Source organism: Silurus aristotelis, assembly GCF_946808225.1.
Source record: "Silurus aristotelis genome assembly, chromosome: 11".
Taxonomy (NCBI): Eukaryota; Metazoa; Chordata; class Actinopteri; order Siluriformes; family Siluridae; genus Silurus; species Silurus aristotelis.
In genome coordinates this window covers 10223140-10243456 of record NC_139584.1, presented here as the reverse complement: position 1 = coordinate 10243456, position 20317 = coordinate 10223140, and the positions used below count along the sequence as shown (strand labels likewise).

The 20317-nt window shown below is 36.3% G+C and overlaps 1 protein-coding gene across 1 annotated transcript in view; it reads right to left on the bottom strand.

Annotated features, from left to right (window-relative positions):
* Positions 1-291, bottom strand: part of wnt2bb (wingless-type MMTV integration site family, member 2Bb) — a 14290-nt gene extending 13999 nt beyond the window's left edge. Inside the window, exon 1 of the mRNA XM_083555426.1 lies at positions 1-291. This exon is cut by the window's left edge and continues 421 nt beyond it. The gene's annotated coding sequence lies outside the window, so the exon portion shown is untranslated.
* Positions 292-20317: the final 20026 nt, after the last annotated feature.

Genomic DNA, 20317 nt, shown 5'->3' with positions numbered 1-20317 from the left:
TCTCTCTCTCTCTCTCTCTCTCTCTCTCTCTCTCTCTCTCTCTCTCTCTCTCTCTCTCTCTTCCTCTCTCTTTCTTTTCTCCCACCTCCTTTTTTGAAAGCGTTATAAAGGTCTCAGCAGAGCGCAGGACGCGTGAGCAGGCAGCGCGCGCTCTCTTCCCGTTTGAAAGGGGTGTGTCCGTTCTACAGAGGTGTGATGGTGTACATGCAGATGTGCAACAAACAACAGCTGACAAGAACCTTCCGCTATGCTATGCCATCAATACTGTATCTCTCTCTCTCTCTCTCTCTCTCTCTCTCTCTCTCTCTCTCTCTCTCTCTCTCTCTTTCAATGATATTGGAGCACAGAGTTGTGTGGTGGGAGGTGTGTGTGTGTGTGTGTGTGTGTGTGTGTGTGTGTGTGTGTGTGTGGGGGGGGGGGGGGGGGGGGGGTTGTATTTAGGAAAGCCGACACATCGCGGTCTCTGTCTGTCATTGAGCAGAATTTGTGAGGTCTGAGCGCACGCGCTCGGGATGCTCTGCTTCTTTCGTGAAAAAAAATAAAAATAAAAAAAAAAAACATAAAAGAGAAGTACACCGGCTGACCATAATCTATACGTTATAAACAAAAATAAAAATAAAAAAATGCAAAGGCATACAATCATTATCATCATCGTCGTCTTAATCATGAACTCCATCATCATAATGTACAACATTACATTTTATAGTATTAACCTAAACCGCATTTTCCCCAACCCTTGTCCTGGAGTGTTCATGTTCTGTACATGTTAGTGTTTTACCTGTGTCATACCCACTTTCACTTAACAGCTAATCAGCAGCCCTTCTTGGGTTGAATTGGGTATGTTACTGCAAGGACAACAAAAAAAAAAGACATAATTAAAGTTACTAGGGTAGTTGCAGTAAACAACTTCAGAGAACAAGAATTTAGGAACTTTGTGCTGTATTAAATAATAAGGATGCGAATCTAACTGTGTACAGAGAGTGAAGTGGAGTGGAGCTTGCACAAGTGGCATCATAACTAAACAAACTTCAGTGTCAAATGCTTTCCAACTGGTCTTCTGCAACAGAAACACAAGTCCATCAGCTGAATGACCTATAATGCTTTTTCTTTTTTTTCTAAATAGAGGTAAAATGGGAGAAATAATGAGTAGAACGGTATAGAAATATAGCATGTGGTTTGTTTGTTTGTATATAGTAAGTTTTTTATTAAACCTTTCAACAGATCATCATTTGTGTTACAGAATCTGTTAAGTACTAATAATAGTACTAATATTACTACTACTACTACTAATAATAATAATAATAATATTTTTTTAACAATAATAATGCTATATCAGTGTTTAAATTGCACAGGGTTAATTCAGCATCCCCAGGTTGAAAGCAAATAAATATAGCTAAAAGTTATGGATATTGTATTTGAATAGCTGAATATAAATCATATAAATTTAACACTAGACAGTGGTGTTTTGAAGTTATTATTAAAATCCTTAAGGTGATTAATATATTTCTCTTTAACCACAGCAATTTGTCAACAATTACTATTTATTTGCCACTGTATGCTTTTTGCTTTTAATTACAGTAGTGATGTGAAACATCGATGATCCAAGTTACTATAAGTTGCTATATGTTTCTATACTGCACACAGCCACTAATATTTTAATATTTACTAATATAATACTAATACTTTTATTTAAGACTCCTTCCTGAAGATGTACTGATTGTTACAAAGCCCTGACACCGGAGATTCCCTCCATTTCAAGTCTCCCACAGAAACTTTTTCATATGACAGAATATGTTTTGTTAAATAAAACACTTTTGGTTAATGATTAGGTATCATTTTCACAAGCTCCTTTAGAGACAGTAACCTTTTCTGGCATTATTACATTAATATCAACTAATCATTGAATAATATCTTCCTCTATTTTCAGAAATGATAGAGAAAACTATTTAAAACCTGATCAATCTGATTCAAGAAGTCAAAATGCTGCAGTCAGAAAGTTATATTATAGCAGGGACCCCAATTCCAAAATGTTTCCTACTGGATATCACTGATAAATCAGTCAAATAAAGTCTAAATGTTTGCAAAACTTAAAATTACTTTCAAGTTAAATTTGTAATTTATTGAATTTTATTACATTGCAAGCATTTTCCTGAGAAAAAAATAAGAGTTCTGATTATTCAGTGACTTCACAACTTCACAAAGTGTGTGAGACAGCCTTAAAAACTTTGTACAGACTTTGTTGATAGATGTTAAAGCAAAGCCACATGCTATATAAAGATGCCTCGCAAGCTAAATTGGCCCCAGCTCTCGCACTGTGCTCTCAGCCATTTCGAATGATAACAGCTGATCTCAGAGCAGGGACAATATGTTCAAGGTGCAAAAAAGAAAATCTAGAGAGGAACTGAGAGTTAAAAGAGGGAAGTCCCTCTCAGGATGGTTGTCTGTTGTCAGTCAGATTTGAATTGCTGCAACATATATCTTTGTAAATCATAAGGTCAAGCTGACATCATGTTGCCAAACTACATTTAGCCTGCTGCTATAAACACTGTTTAGACGTAACAATGCAATGCCTCTGAGCCGTGTTACTGCCTACTGAATTGGAATAAACTTGACACCTTGTACATGTGAGCTAGAACATCAGAGGCGGCTGCTTTAGACTATTACGGCTTAATTGTCATGGTATGCCAATGATAGTGCCTACACGGCAATAAAGTATCAAGTGATCTACTATAACAAGAGCCGAGAACTAATCTTCTGAAGATTACTGAAACTAAAAGCAAAGCTGATTGCAAACTGTGAAGAGACTGACTTTATAATGAAAACATCTGTCATGTCAGACTGCCTATTTCTCTTTATGACATCATGTCATGTCCAGCTGGCTGTCAGCAGTTTTTTTAAGGCTGATTAATAACTCAAGGTGACCATTATGGTCCTAAGCACCTATGGCAGTGGAACTGGCTTTTGTGAGCTCATGGTCTATTCCTGTAGGTAGAAAGAGTAAAGCCTTAACTGTTCAGTATCATCAGGATTGGCTCCGATACAGGAATGGGTGTCCTCGCTTCAGCTGTGCCAGGAAAAGAAAATCACTTGGATATTTAGTTCTTTTTAACATCCACTTACGAAATCATTAATGTGAGTTACTGTGAGATGAACGTCAGCTGATGACAGCTGATGTTCATATTTATGCCCCTTGAAAAATGATGACGGTATGAGAAACAGTTATTTTGTGCTGTGTCACTGTAAAACAATTGGTTTTGAAGGAACACCAACGAGGCATTAAATCCAGCTGATATGTGTTCGAGTTTCTACACTATGGAATGCTTTAGTTTTCCTGTTCAGCAAACTGTATCAGGGGATTATTACAGACTAAGCATTACTGAAAAAAGTTAAACAACTAATAACTGAATTTAATGGCCAATACTGTAAATAAGATATACATATTATACCTCTAACTTCAAAAAAACAATATACATACACTATATAAATAAAGGTTTGTGAACACCTGGCCATGATATCCATATGTTCATATTTAACATAACATTCCACATTTAGTCCCAATTCACTGTTATAATAACCTCCACTCTTTTGGAAGTACAATGTAAAAAAAAAATTAAAGTAACACTTTGAAAACACCTCAGATTTCAATGAAAATAGTCATGCTGGATACGTATATTTATATGGACTGGACTGGGTAATGTGTTCGATAGGAATGAAAATTATCAACCTACAAAGACACCCTAAATGAAAAAATATGCGGCAGTCTAGTCCATTTTGCTGAAATTTCATTGCAGCATCCCAAATTTGAACTCAGTAATTTGTATGGCCCAATGTGCCTGACAATGTCGGGGCATGCACCTAATGAGATGACTGATGATGTACTAAAGGTTTCTCCTCCCAGATCTGGACCAGGGCATCACTAAGCTCCTGGATATTCTGAGGTGCAACCTGGCGGTGTCAGATGGGCCGATTTATAATGTCCCAGAGGTGTTCTATTGGATTTAGGTCAGGAGAGCATGGGGGCAAGTCAATGGCATCAATTCTTTCATCCACCAGGAACTGCCTGCATAGTCTCGCCGCATAAAGCCGGGCATTGTCGTGCATCAGGAGGAACCCAGGACAAACTGCACCAGAATAGGGTCTGACAATGGGTCTAAGGATTTTATCCCGATACCTAATGGCAATCAGGGTGCACTTATCTAACCTGTATAGGTCTGTAAGTCCCTCCATGTATATGCCTCCATCACCAGACCATCACAAACCTACTTCCAAACCAGTCATGCTGAATGATGTTACAGGCAGCATAACGGCTTCTCCAGACCCTATTACGTCTGTCACATATCCTCAGGGTGAACCTGTTCTTAACTGTGAAAAGCACAGTGTGCCACTGGCCGACCTGCCAATTCTGGAGTTCTATCTAGTCACACTAGAAGACATTGGGCTCTCAGACCACCCTTATGAAGTCTGTTTCTGACTGTTTGATCAGAGACATTCACACCAGTTGCCTGCTGGAGGTCATAAAACCTCCGGTCTTAAACCTAATATATTAGTCATATGTAGGAAGCAAGCTATAGCAGTAATTTCACAAGCATAACCATACACAGGATGACATTCAGTTAAGTGCTTTTAACCAAGGCCCTATAATTTAAATGAAAAGGTGCAGTATAAAAATAGCAAATAGAAAGAAAAAACATTTACTATCAGAATAGAGTTTACTGTACAATAAAATAGAACAGGAATAAATAAAAAATTTAATTTAATTAGAAATTGAAAATGGTTGCAGTAGTAACAATAGAATAATACATGCAGAACATACAAATATATTTAGCAGTATTTGCATCCATTGAGGCAGATAAGGTGTATAATTTGGTATCTATGAAAGATAGGAAAGTATATAATTTTTGTACTCTATATATTATATAATTTGTATATAATTTATTATATAATTTGCCAGAGGAATAAAAGGGTTTTGCTATTGACAAGTGGTGATAAATCACATTCTATTTTTGGCTTAATTTTTTAATTTCTTATTTTTTTCTTTTTTTCTTTTTTGAAGAGCTTCAGAAAAAAAAATTGTGGCAAAAATTTTTTAGTTGGTCCTTAGTTCTTTAATGGACTGTTGCTTTAAACAGCAAATAGCATCAATAGAATAAAATGATATAAAAAGAGATTTAGCAAAGTAACCACCTAAATAAGTGATTTGATTACATTAGCCAGTATACTGTATATCCATGTGCATTATTGCTAAACTCAGCTAAAGGTCACCAACAATAAAACACCCCTGAAAATACCAGCATGGATCATGGGGAGAGAGAGCATAGAGGTGAAAGGATTTTCCCAATGCCACCCCTCAACTTCACCATATCATGCACTTGCTAATTTATTGTCTCATATTTTTAGATGCTGTGAGTTGCTATGAGGTTTTGACATTCATACTTACTCAAGGCTTCTGAGAAACTCTACCTGTTCTGGTGTAGCCTTTTACACACACACACACACACACACACACACACACACACACACACACACACACACACATTCAGAATTTAGATAAGGCAAAGAAATCCCTGTGCTTTTGGTCACAGCTGGACTGAATGAATCTCAGTGGGAGAGATTCTCTCTAGATTTCCACACAGCTAACATTGACAACTGTATCAACAATGATACAAGACTAATTGTTTTTGTGTGCATTTGTGTGTGTGTGTGTGTGTGTGTGTGTGTGTGTGTGTGTGTGTGTGTGTGTGTGTGTGTGTGTGTGTGTGCGTGTCTGTGTGTGCGTGTCTGTGTGTGTGTGTAAACTTCAGCAAGCATGCATTTTTAAATTATTCCACATTGTCCTCGAGGGTTGGGTAAGAGCAGTGGAAATTTAAAGCCTGTCTTTGTCAGCATCTTGTGTCAGGATCTTCCGGGTCCACGGCGTGCACTTCCGGTTCCACAGCGAGCACTTCCGAGTTGGCGGCCATCTTGCTTTGTTTTTCCTGTGCCTCCCGTTATTTAAGCACACCTGAGACTTTAGCTCGGCGCCAGATTACTTTACCAGCTCCCTAGCCCCTGAGATTATTCTTGCCACCCTGCCTGCTCTGGATTCTGTTCCTGTTCCTGATCCCTGTTCCCTGTTCCTGATCCCTGTTCTGCTCTGCCTCCTGAGTTACCCGGTTTGGATTTTTTGGACTGTTTTTTTTCTGTTTTGGTTTTGTCTCTCCCTGCATTGCCCTGTTCGCCTGTGATTTTACCCTGGACTTTTTATTGGACTTTGTTTTTGCCTGTGCCCCATATAAAGTCCTCACTCACCTAGTCACCCGCACACTCTGACAGAATAATCTGGCCGTGCACCGTGTCCCGCAAGAGTTTCTGACATCTTGTAATGAAGGTAATATCCTGTTGCCACCCCCGCTTATATTTGGCTCTGCAATCAGAAGGTGGCTGAGTTTGCCTAGGAGCCTGAGCAGTTTCACACTATGATAATAAGTGATTATGGTTCTTACTTCAACACACCATCAAAGGGAAAGTGAGGGAGGTGATGGCAACCATAAAGGAAAAGGTTACAAGCAGGGTAATGGCTATGAAATTATGAATGCCTGAATAATTTTGGAAAATGCGTTGAAGATAAAGGTTATCTGGGCTTAGTTGTTAAAAGCTAATTCCAGGCATCACTTTTTTCAGTGGTTGTCTGACATGCTACCAAGCTTGGCACACTGACATACATGGGGCAAAACAGCCCAGTATACATGTGGTGGTTCAGAGGTTTGCACACCCTGTGCTGCTGCTCCAAGGCACTAGGGCAAGGAAGATACAGCTTCTAACATGACCAAGTCTTAAAAGTTATCGCAAAAGGCGTCAGAAAACAAAAGTGAGTGAAGCACACAATCCCACTTCAGCATGATCTCTTCTATTCATCACATTGGGCAATAATGCACAGAGAAGCAGCAAATCTACCTGCTATACACAACATCAGAGTGTGGCAAAGAGATCATTGAGAAGGTAAAGTATAAAAAAGAAAGCAGAGCCATCAGCACTAGATGAGATCTGATCACCTGGAGAAGGGTGCATGATATTAAAAGATTCAAAACACTCATTGTTTCCAGAAACAACGTTGAAGATGTGTCTAGAGGTTTCTGTAGACTTTTGTGCCTATCAGACATTTTTGTGCTTTTTATTCTGACCAGCAAATCTGTTTGTATGGTATTGCCTCAAAAATGCTTGGTGTTATTAAATGATAATGGACATGCTTACTGCAGCTTTAAATCTGTGAAGGAATTAAAGCTTCATACTGAATAAATGAGAGTACATGTTCTCCCTGGCTCTCTCCCAGCATGACCGCCATCACAGCAGATTATTGTGTTTATAACTAACACAAGCATTTGTTTGGTCAAGTAAACAATGCTGGGGTACAACAAGCTCTCCCTTTCTCATTTGTAATGTTTTCTCTTGCCAAACTAGGAGTGTAAGTGTGTCTCCCACAGCGGAAATATCCCTGTCATACCACAACTATAGCATGCTATAACAGTCAATAATGTGTATAAATACTGTGTATTAAGGAAATAAATATATATTCTGTCTTATTTTATAATAATAATACAGGTGTATAAAATAATGTTGTTGCTGCCATTGGCCTCTATACTGATTGTAAAGTGTTTTGTCAATGTTTGAATCATCAGATGGCTGCCAGATGGATTGGTTTGTTGTTTTTTACACTGATTTCCTTTTTTACATCAATGCAAATCCCATGGTGTCTCTCTTTAATTCTGTCCCACCACATCATTGTTGGGGATTCCATTCAGAGAGGAAACAACACTAGCTTCTTTATACAGTGGTAGTAGTTGAAGTATGAACACACACACACACACACACACACACACACACACACACACACACACACACACACACACACACACACACACACACACACACACACACACACACACACTTTTGTCTAGTACAGTGTGAACTCGAGTTGAAATGGACTCCACAAGTTATGATCCATTTTAAATCAAATTAAATGAAGTGCTACTGAAAACATGCTTCAGTTAAAAGATATTGCAAAGAATTTATTAAAGAACTTTGTTTATTTTATTTTGAAAACGATTGTGCTGGGTTCAATGAATAGTTCCAATAATTGTTTTAAAAATACGAACACAGCTGTATTATATTTTATACTGCCAAAGATTTCTGAGTAGTTCCACACTTCCAGGCTTCCCTCTCTTTTGTGTCAGTAATATAATGTCTTCTGAACACAACTTCAATAATGAATCTTTTTAATAAAGCATAGTGGGTTAACATGTACTATAACACATAGTTATGCATAATCTATTAACATATAACTAATATACTATAATTTAGTAATGTATGCTGTATATACACATTCATTCAGTGGATATTAAAAGGCTACAACCCCTTATGAAATTGCAGATTTGCTAAATATAAAGCCAAATCATAACAACTTATTTAAAGTTCTTTTCAATATTGTGAGAGAATCTCCTGTGTACAGCACATTTTAGGTCATTCCATACGTTATTGATGGGATTGAGGTCTGGGCTATGGTTGGGCCATTTCAGGACTTGAAATATCCTATTTGAAGCCTTGATTTGTCAGGTTGAAATGTGAAATTCCTCTTTATTTTCAGCTTGACAGAGGACAGAAGGTTTTGTGGCAAAACATCTTGGTATTTAAAGCTATTTATTTTGCCCTCTATCTTCACAAGTGCTCCTGGCCGACCTGAAGAGAAACCATGATGCTACCCTGACAATACTGTCTTTACTGTCCGTATGCTTTACTATGCTTTACTGTCCGTATGGTATTCTTTGGATAATGCTCTGAATTGTATTTGCACCGAACATACCTTGAAGGCAAGTAAAGAAAATGTTGCACCATTGCACAGATCAGTAGATCTGTGCAATGGTGCAACATTTTCTTTACTTATTGATGATGGTTTTGACAGTTTTACATGGTGTATTCAGTGCCTTCGATATACTTTTATATCCCCTCCTGATTGCGAACATTCAACAATTTCAAGTGTTCTTGGCATCTCTTTGTGGCCCATGGCTCTAAGTAGAATGCAACCCAAACATTCATACAAATACTACAGCAACAGCTGACTTTTATCTTGTTTTAATTAGAATCACTGATTATTATAATCGGTGACAGGTGTATGTCATTTAAAGGTCTAATTTTTAATGTGACTTGTTAACTCTGAGGCCAATAAGAGCCCACATTATGAACAGGTGAGCAGACGTATGCAATCATGGTGTTGTAGGTTATTTTTAAAAGTTTAAAAAACAATTTAAAATGTTTCCAATTATTAAATATAGATTATTTTTTCTTTGTTTGTTGGAAGATCACAATGATGACTGTTATTTCTTTTTTTATATATAAAAAAACACAATTTCATTTATATATATAAATATGAAAAAAAATATATAAACAAATAAATATATAAAAGAGGTTAAATTAAAACCATCAATGCAACTATTTATGACGTCCTTTCATTACACACACACACACACACACACACACACACATATATATATATATATATATATATATATATATATATATATATATATATATATATATATATATATATGTAAATATAAATATATATAAAAATACACTCCCGTGAAATACATCACTAAACATTTTTGCTGATGCGCCAAGTCTCAAATTAAGCACCAAAATCCACCATGATGCACACATCCGGTAGTTAAAACCATCAGTGTGGAAACATGGCAAAAGTTCTGTTTGGTGTCCTGATGATTTATGTACAGTGGAACCTTGGATTGGAGTAACATGCATTACAATGCTTTGCAGGACGAGGAAAATTTTTATAAAAATTTTACTTATCATGAGCGACAACTTGCATCGTGAACATCGAGCCTTACACAAACAATATGTGAAACAATGGAAGCTCAGGCCTGCTTGTGTGTGTATATATATATATATATATATATATATATATATATATATATATATATATATATATATATATATATATATATATATATATATAAAATTTTCAAATGCACAAACACTAAAAAATATAGCCTGGTATTATCCTCCACTAAATTACAATAGCTGAAAATCATTTTCTTTTCAAATGAGTAGAAAGAACATCAGAGAGAGAGAGAAATAGAGAGAGACCACTGCAAGTTAGATTAGAAGCACATGCTGCGCTAATACAGAGAGAAGAGACTGGTTGTGGTCAAGGTTTTGAGTGCGTGTACCTGAACGAACCCGCAATTTACAAAATAACATAACACAATGCGTAGTGATCTCAGTCTTGACTTTCTTTTCATATTGTTTTTGAACAAAATTCGATTTAACAGTCACATTCTAAAGTATAAAAAGTCTGTTGGCAGCGTTTCCATCTGATCTGAGCCCTCCTATGGGCTCATGCTAACTCTCGCGGTGCTGCATTTGCCATTTTGTATTTATGATTTGTCTTGTCCTGTGCTGCATGATAACTCTCATATCTGCTGTTGAAGATTTTAATATAATCCTAAAAGTCAGCACATTTTTTTTTAAATGTGTTTGTCAGTTTGAAAACCTGGATTTTTTTTGTGGTTGAAATACATAATCCCATTACATGTGTCCTTTATCTTACTGGTCCAGCTAAGACTGAAAGATCAAGATAATGTGTAGCAGAGCTGAAATCTCCCCGTTTGCCCTTTCTCTTGTCTTTCATCCCTCATTTCTCTCTTATCCCTTGCTATGACTTTTGCCTGGGCAGAGAGAAGAGCAGGAGACTAAAATGGATTTATTTCTTCCATTCCAACGTTCTCATCCATAAATCACAAAGCCCTCTTTTTTTTTTATATCTAGCAGAGTTTTGTTGAGCCTTGAATGTGCATATCTCCTTCTTCATGGTGAACTAATCAGTAGCTGGTATGAAAGACTAATCGATTATGTGTGCAGTCGAAGAAGAGAACTTGCATGAATTCTTCTTTAAAAATGAAATCATGTCTCATCAGCTTTGCTATTCTGATAAACATGTGCACCAAAGTATGATGTGACTCTTTATTAATAAAAATCAGTAATTTACTTTATGGTTCAATATAAACGCTTGCTTAAAAACCCTTAATCGATCAATTGATGACTTGACCGAACTTTAGAAGAACAAGTCTGTGATGTGGTCCATTGCTAAAAGAACATTCTGCCGCTCCTGAGAGCAGCTTCACCACAAAATCCATCTAAAATCTGGGACTAAGATTCTGTTTCCATATGAATCTGCACTGGACATTGCTCTTTCCTTTTCTCCCGCTCTCACTTTCACACTCTCTATGTCTTTCTCTCGCTCTCTTTCTTTCTGTCAGCTATGAGGTGAGTTCGGCAAGATTTATTTGGCCCGTCCTGCGCTTGAGTTCATTTGAAATGGAGAGTGGATTCATGCAGCTATCGAGCCATAATTCTCTCCCTTCGGTGCAGCAGCCAGGAACTGAAGCGAGAAGGGAATCTTCGAGTGTAAATCCAGAGACTAGAAATGGCCTCTCTCCACAGCCAGGGTAATGCGCATGTACAGAAGATGCAAACACAGAAGTGCTGATGAGTCAGTTTAAAACATTAGAGCGCTACTTGGTGTGACTTTGGTATAATGTAGTAGGCTCACTTACACACACAACACTCAAGAAGACCCCATAGCTACAGCCACACCCTGCTTTATCCCGTGACAAGACAATAATGCTCCAACTTTCAGTCTTCACCCTGGACTAAGACTTGACTTATCGGTTACAAAGAGAATGAAAATGAGTGACCTTTCAATCTAAGAAACTGAGAGCCAGGAGCTCTTCATCAGTCGTACTGCTTCTCCAGGGAAGAAGGGGAGCCAGGTTTAGATTTGTTCTTTCTGAATAACACCATAAAACAGCGTGTTTTCACACAGCAAACTCACAATGTAATATTACACTATCTTTTACCCAGGCTTGCACAATCAGAACAACATTACAATCATGAGCATTTCATCAAGTGCAGCATCCAGTTGCACCAGTTAAACATTAGTTTATTTGTAGGTCACTATTCTGACAAGAGCAGTTATACCATAGTATATAGATAGTTATTAAGCATGGTCTAATGGTATTTTCTATGATAGAAACTTTGACAGCAGGTACAACTTATTGAGGGACTGGTTGTTCATGCAAAGCAGATTAGAAAAGAGGGGGAATCATTGATATAGTGAGGTTTCCAATTAGTTTAAATGAGTCTCCAATGCTAGCATTTAACTGCAACAGCTGTTTAGAAACTTTATCATTTCCAACAAGGGAAAGTCTTTAAGACAGAAAGGTTTTGTGGTTCCCTCAATAACATGACAATCTTTATGTATTTACTTTTTGTCTGAACTTCAAGAGAAAGAAAAAGACAGACAGTATCAGAAGTGATAACTGGAGCAAATTTAGACATTTCAGAACATTTAAATGTAACTCTAAATAAAACAAAAAATTGCATTTTTATGGCATCATGCCATATCCACCATTATCACAATATCACTGAAAATGTTGTTTGTATGATTGTAGGATGTTGACTAGGATTTAGAACAAGATCCTGGTTTGTTTGATGGACGGGGACATGCTGCATGATACAGGTGTCACATGTTTCAGTGGCAGAACATCTCAAATTCAAGACTAACCAACAAAATAACATGACAAACAAATGTACAATAATTGTTTATTATTATAATTATTATTATTATTATTATTATTATTTTCCTTCCTGTGATGGACTGGTATTATTTATTACACATTCATTAGTGTATTATTCTATAAACTATAAGACAAAGCACAGTACTGCATAACCAGAGTGGGAAAGAACTATGGAAGCTTCATAAATGCACAATGCTCATAATAATAAATTAAAAGTCAAGCCACCAAGCTTTATGACCTCTCAGCCTATGTGGCCCAGCAAATAAAAACCTCCAGATGCAAACTTAAGGGATTGCCTCTCCCAGGAACGAACTGTGTTACTGCATTTGAGCCAGGGGGGTTATGTTGGATTTTCTGACATGCCAATAGGCAAAGCATAAACTCAGTTGGTATTTCCATTTTTTTTTCTTTGGTGTTTGTCAGTGCCCTGGTCATGGTTGTAACAATGAGTGTCGGAAGGCAGAGGCAGTGTATATGAGGTGGGCAGTGTCCCAAATTGAGTTAGGTCTCTGCAAGGTGTAGGATGAATACCAGGCTCCTTTTCAGTCATCATGAACTTAGCAGTAGGGTCCAGAAACAGACACATTTTGGAAATTCTGTGTGCGTGTGTGTGTTCTACAAAGAGATGTAATGAGGGGTTTAAAGGGTTCAGCATGACTGTGTGCATGTGTGTTCGTGTGTGTGCTGCATTCAGGGATGTAGTGGGGGGTTTAAAGAGTTCAGTGTGTGCGGGTCTTAAAGGGTTCAGCATGTTTGAGTACAGTTTGTAGTAGGGGCTTTAAACAGAGCTAGAGTTCACTGCTCTCTGGGTCATATCTCTCTCTCTCACTCTCTCTCTCTCTCTCTCTCTCTCTCTCTCTCTCTGTTTTCTCTCTCCATTTCCACTTTTCCTCTCTACTCTTTCCATCCTTCTGCCTCAGTCATCACTCACTCTCTGTCACTGTTCTTCCCTGTTCCTTTCTCCCACTTTATGTTCCATCCCCACCACCTCCACCACATCTTCCCCCAGCCTCGTGCTCTGTCTCATTTGTGGACAATTGGTCTGGATTGGTTTATTTTCCTGTGTTGTAACAGCAAATTCATCTTCATTGAGCTGACAGTCGAGCTACAGTGTACAGCCCTTTTGCTATTTGTAATGATATCTAACCCATTCCAAAGTTAATCTCTTTCAACCCCTGCTTTAAATGAGTGGCGGTGTTATATACCTGTTTTTTTTTTTAACTGCACCCACAGAATAATAGGTAGCATCACATCAAGAGTAGCAAACTGACTCTGTTCAAGAATAGTCCACTAAGAATAGCATCAGATAAGTTAAACACACAGATTTGAAGGTTATTGTGATTCAACGAGAGCAGGTTGTGTAGGAAGACAATAATAAAGCAATACTATGCTATAAAGCAACACACACAATGGGGCAAAACACAGATACACACCACGGGAAAAGCTCTTTATTCCATCAAGATGATAGCAGAGAAATATCACCCTGTCAAGAATACAAAGGTGTCTTAGTTTTCCAGCATCACTTGACACACATTCAAGAATGCCAAACTGAGTAGAACATCTCTCTCGCTCTCTGGAGGATGATGAAAGAGCACAAATCATTCTCCTGCCATGGCCGTTTAGATAAAGTAATGGTTGATTTTTTGGAAATATAATTTTTTTGAAAGAAGGAATAATGTGGTACACTTGGTAAATTAAATATGACTGCAGCCATATGCGAAAACCGCAGAACCCACTGGTCTGTCAACAAGGAATCACAAAAGCCAATGATCTTCAACCTCCACTACCAGATCAAGCACATAGATTTCGGTAGAATTATTAAAACATTGAGAATAGTTTTTTGGGGTAAATGTGTCTATTTTGTTAAGGAAGATCAATAATAAATTGAATTATGAATATTGTGTGATTTTTATATAAGCAATCGCCAGAAAGCAACACTAACAAAAAACAAAACATGTATTTTTATTTAGTTTATTATGTTTTCCAAATTGATAATAGTTCACTAATTTTCTTTTTAGCTAAAATGCTTATGAACAAAAATAAAAACTTACTGTTTTGCCTTAATTGTGTAGCTAGTTCTAGTTTATGGCTTTTTTAATTGATGTAGCTAGCTAAGCAAAATAATTTTCTACTGTTTGCTAAAAATGTGTTTAAAGTTAGCTGCATATCAAGAAGATGGAGGTTCAATTAAATAATTAAGAAACACTAATGTCATCTACAACTATTATCAATCATCAAATCATCTCCAAGAATAACACTATTATGACATTAAATGCAATAAAACTAGTGAACAACTATTTCAACAAGGTTCAGCTGTGCTATATTTAGGTTTCTTAATTAAGATATAAGCTTCTTATATAGAATCTTGAGTGTGCTTTGGATTATTTTAAAAGGCAAAACAAAAAATGGTAAATGTGGAATGTGAAATATATTTAAATACTAAGCTAATGAATAATCCAAAGAAAATGTAAATGTGAAATATTGAATTGCACAGTCACAGGCTGTGTTACTGTTTGTGTTCTGTTATTTTACAAAGGAAATGGTTGTAAATAGGAATGATATAATATAACAGTGATTAAAACCTGAACAAAATGTGCTGCCATACAAAGAAGAATTGGTACAGGTGTGAGTGGCTGTGAAGGTGAGTGTGCATAAGTGTGTCGGCGTGTGTGTTTTGTGTTTGAAGCGAAACAGTGTGCTGGCTAGTGTGGGTTCGGTGCAAGTCCAAGTTGGCTTTTACTTCAAAGTGCTCCTGTTGTCTGTTCACACACACATACACATACACACACATGCACTTGCGTGCACACACACACACACACACACACACACACACACACACACACACACACACACACACCTGCAGGACGTTAGAAATGGTGTCATCAGATTACAAGTGGAGATGGGCCTACTATGTTTCTCAGATCTCTCTCTTTCTCTCTGCCTGTCTCTTTGTATTTGAATGTTTTTATATTTCACTTTCTATATTTGAAACATCATATAAGGGGGGACACACATTCATACATAAGAGCAATAGTCACAAAGCCAATTGACCTACATCCTGTAAAGTTCATAAAATACTGTAAAATAAGGGGTATGTTTGCTGTTTCAGTGTCCCACAACTTAGCATGTTAAACCTGAATAAGATTCTTCCTGTACAGAGATATCTGGTACAGAGATCTCATGAAACATGTAAAACAATGTTCACACTTATTTATACATTGTTAGATTTTAATTTAGATTTTAGATTAGATTTCCATTAAAAAAATATGTATCAGAACAAATATTTCACATAAGAGACCACTTTTCATGCAAAAAATACATCATGAGAGACACATTTTATATGATTTGTTGTTCCCTAGTACATACTGAGTATCTTGTTTTTTTCTCATCTATTGAGGTTACAGTAGCAATATTTTTGAGGGCAAGTTAAACAAAATATTACTGAAAGATTTTCTTTTAGGTAAATCTACATATTTCATTCTCCAGCACTACTACACTACTACGTACTGAACCTGGTATACAATGCATAATATAGGATACTACTACATATTGTTTACTGTTTTTTATTCGTTTTTATCTGTGTGTTCAAGTTATATGTTCTCATACTTAAAGACTAATGTCAGGTTCTTTGGATTTGTTTACAGCATTTGACAGACATCCTTATCCAGAAAGAATTACAACTGAGTAGTTGAGGGTTAAGGATTTGCTCAAGAGCCGGCAGCTTGTTAGTACTGGGATTTGAACTCATGACCCTCTGATCAGAAGTCCAACATCTTAACCACTGCGCTATAATTGTTTTTTATTTTCCACTATTTGACTAATTGTCCCCAGAAGAATTATTTAGATCAGTAGCGCCACTGAACCAGAGTAAAAATCCTTTTAGGAAAAAAAGAAAATTAAGTCTGTCTGAATTATTTATATTTAAAAAAGTTTTTTTAACATCAGGCAGCCTTTGCATTATGTTGCAAGCAATCAGACTCCATTCCATAGGATTCTGTACTGTAGCCAGACATCTATCCAGAACTCATGATGATGTAGACTGTCCAGATTGTCTCAGATTTATATGGCTATACTACATACATGCTTATGCACGTAGTAGTTCCCTTGTACTTCTACTCTCACGTGTAATGCTAAACGAATGACTTGCATATTAAGGTATTCAGGTATTCTTCAGTTATGTAAAAGATTTATTGTATAATTCAATTCTGTGTTGATGTAACGATTGCTTCATCTCCAATGCTCCAATGGGCAATGTTGCAGTGCTTTATTCATTTTCTCTGTCCAGCTCTCTCACCTTCTCATCTGTACACTCTGCTCGAACAGATCAGGGTCCAAAATTCCAACTTTCATCTAAAACCACTGTCAACAACTACATGCTCGTCGTCTCACAGACTGATATCTAGCTGAGTCGAGGTTCTGCAGCTGTGTTGTATTGCTGCAGCGTTTTCTAGAACTTTGATTCGCCATTACATCTAATCATCATCATTAATATGACTTTGAACATATAACAGGAATATATATATGGGCAATGTGCATAGTGAATTTATTTTATTTCTTTCGGTTTTCTTTACAATAAGCATGAAATCAAAGAACACTGTTTAGCACACGCTCATTTGTTGACCTCTTATGGCTGTGTTTATGTGTTTGTGTGAGTTCCCTCAGCTCGCGAGCCACAGAATGTTTTTCTGCACTTATCTCTCTACTCCAAACAGCGCCGCGCTCTCTTGACCCAGCTCGGCGTCCGAGGGACGATCAGAACGCCAGACCCAAACAATGCTCAAGTCGCCCCTGTCAGCAACCCAATGCTTGTTTGTAAATGAGCGTTTGTGCTCATTCACACCTCATCATGGCAAACTCGCACTGAACGTCGGTAGCTAGCGTTGCCAAGCTGTATAGGCTTAGCCTGCATGTTTCCGCTTCTAGATACAAACCAGATTTTGTGTTTTAGCTGCTTGCACATAGAGAAGCAGGTCATTAGGCCACACACGCGCACACACATGGTCATCACTGCATATGAAGCAAACCTATGTAAAAAAAAATTAAAAAACAAAGAGAGAAGAGAGAAGGCTGTGGTTGGTTTGAGAAGTAAAGTCTTGTTGTGTCTTGTTGTGTCCTTTTTAATGCCCCCTTCTGCTCCCTTCTTCTTAGTCCTTCATGTTTTGAATGTGGTTACCGTATAGTTTGATTAAACATATGGAGAAAATCAACCTCTTTTCTCCCTGACCGCTTCTGTTTGCCTGCACCTTTTAATACCTGTAGGAATTAAATACATAGAATAAGGCTGCATATTTCTTATTCACATCATTTAACTAACTTTTAATAGTTGGCTTAGGGTTTTATTCAGCAATGTATAAAGTAAAAAAAGTTGGCCTGTTGGTTTTTTTTGTAACCCAGAATGTAGATAAAAAAACCGATTGCTAATTGTGATGTTCAATGTGATGAAATATCCCACAAATTTTTGCTTGCATTTGGGCAGATTTTTTAAAGACTGTTTTGCTGATCCATATTAAATCGTAAAAAATCTGTACACAAGGAATCTGTAGAAAAAAAAAACTTATTTTGTCATTCAGTCTAAAATTACCCTGTAGTTACATATTCATGTACTTAGTGTGTTTTTTAAATATTTAAATAGATGGAGCTGCAACAAACGATTATTTTGTTAATCGATCAATCAGACAATACATTTTGTTTTCTTCCGATTAATCGTAATCGTAATCTGATTTTATTATTTTATTTTTCAGGAACAAAAAAGAAAACAAATTTTTTCAATTAGATGTTTTGCATATTCTAACTATATAAAACCCTGATTCTGAGATTTATGAATAAAAGTGTAGCAAAAACCACATTTAGCTACATGGCTGCCTTATGAATTTATTTATTTATTTATATTAAATAAATAAATAAATAAATAAATAAATAAATAAATAAATAAATAAATAAATAAATAAACACATTTCGGAATGCAATTTGTTCAAATTAACATTTGTATTGTTAAATGATAATTGCAGATGGCACGTTGGCAACCATGCTTAAAAATCAATATAAAATATAATACAATATTGTTTAGACAATTTTTTTTTAAACAATCTTGTTCAATTGTAAATATAAGCATCTAAAATATATATTAAATTTAATTTTGTATAATAAATACATTATATATGCATAAATTAAATTGAACATTGTAAAGCTGCAGTACATAACATCTTAAAAAAAATAAAATAAAATGCATTGGTGTAAAAATGCAGAAGCATTTATTGAAAGCCACAACAGTGAATAAAAATGTATTATAATAATAAAAAATTATTGTTTACTGCTGCTATTTTTTTGCACCTTTTCAATTGAATCCATTACTGTGTCACGAGTGAGGTGATTGGTCAGCCTAATGCTCGCAAGTCACGCTGGCACAGATCTTGTGTGACCGGCCCGAAGTTAGCAAACAAACAGTTTACACAATAGCACTTCATTTATCTATACAATTTTCACATGATGAGGATATATAGTTTTTGCTTACCATTCTGATGTTTTGCCTTCATCAGTGGCTTGGGATGCATACAATTTCCTGCTGCCAATTAACCCTGTACTCTCTGCCATTTTGTAAGTGGCTGTCTTACCATCATGCTTACCTGTAACTTGAGCAGCCCAACTAACCAATAACGGCATTCGTTGACAACAAATTTCACTATCGATTATTATTGACTTTATCGATTAGTTGTTATAGCCCTAATGTAGACCAAAACTAACATGATTATAAAGCATTATAGGTATGTAACATGTCTCTATTCTATTCTATTCGATTCTATTCTATTCTATTCGATTCTATTCTATTCTATTCTATTCTATTCTATTCTATTCTATTCTATTCTATTCTAATTAATCAACAGGTTGTACAGTGTTTTAGTGTTTTTTCCTACTGCATTACAAAAGGCTTATGCTCTATTTCCTTGGCAAAATCACATCATGTCCATAGGTATGCAAACACTACCATAACACCTATATGTGGCTCAACCCCAAACTGATGCTACAGGTTAGAAATACATCATTTTATTAGCTGTCTTTGTACACTTTAAGATTTCCTTTCAAAGGATCCCAAGCCTGTTTCAGCATGTGCTCGTGTGCACATAGCCAATTCTGTAAAGACATGATTTAGCAAAGCTGATGTGGAAGAACTTGAGTGTCTTGCACAGCATGCTGATCTAAACTGCAGTGAACACCTTTGAAAAGAATTGGAATGCTGACTGTGCCCCAGGGCTCCTCGCTCAACATCACTGCTTGACCTCACTACTACCATTGTGGCAAATCCCTCACTGTCACGCTACAAAAGCTGGTGAAAAGCCTTCACAGAAGAGTTGAGGTCATTATAACAGCAGAAGGGACAAAAAAAGGACAAAATCTTGAATGAGATACTTAACAAACCTTTATTGGTGTAGGTTATATGTTCAGAAACAAAAGGCATGTTATGTATGTCATCATGATAGACATATTTTTTGTTATATACATTTAACACTTTTAAATTCATGTATTTATTAATATATATATACATATATAATATAATATATAAACATATAATGTTTTTTTTATTATTATTTTGCACAGTGAAATAAATATAAAAATACTTTTTTTTTTTTTATTCAATTATGCATGCATATTTAAGTAGATAAAGCCACATTTGGATGAGGCATTAGACATTTTTA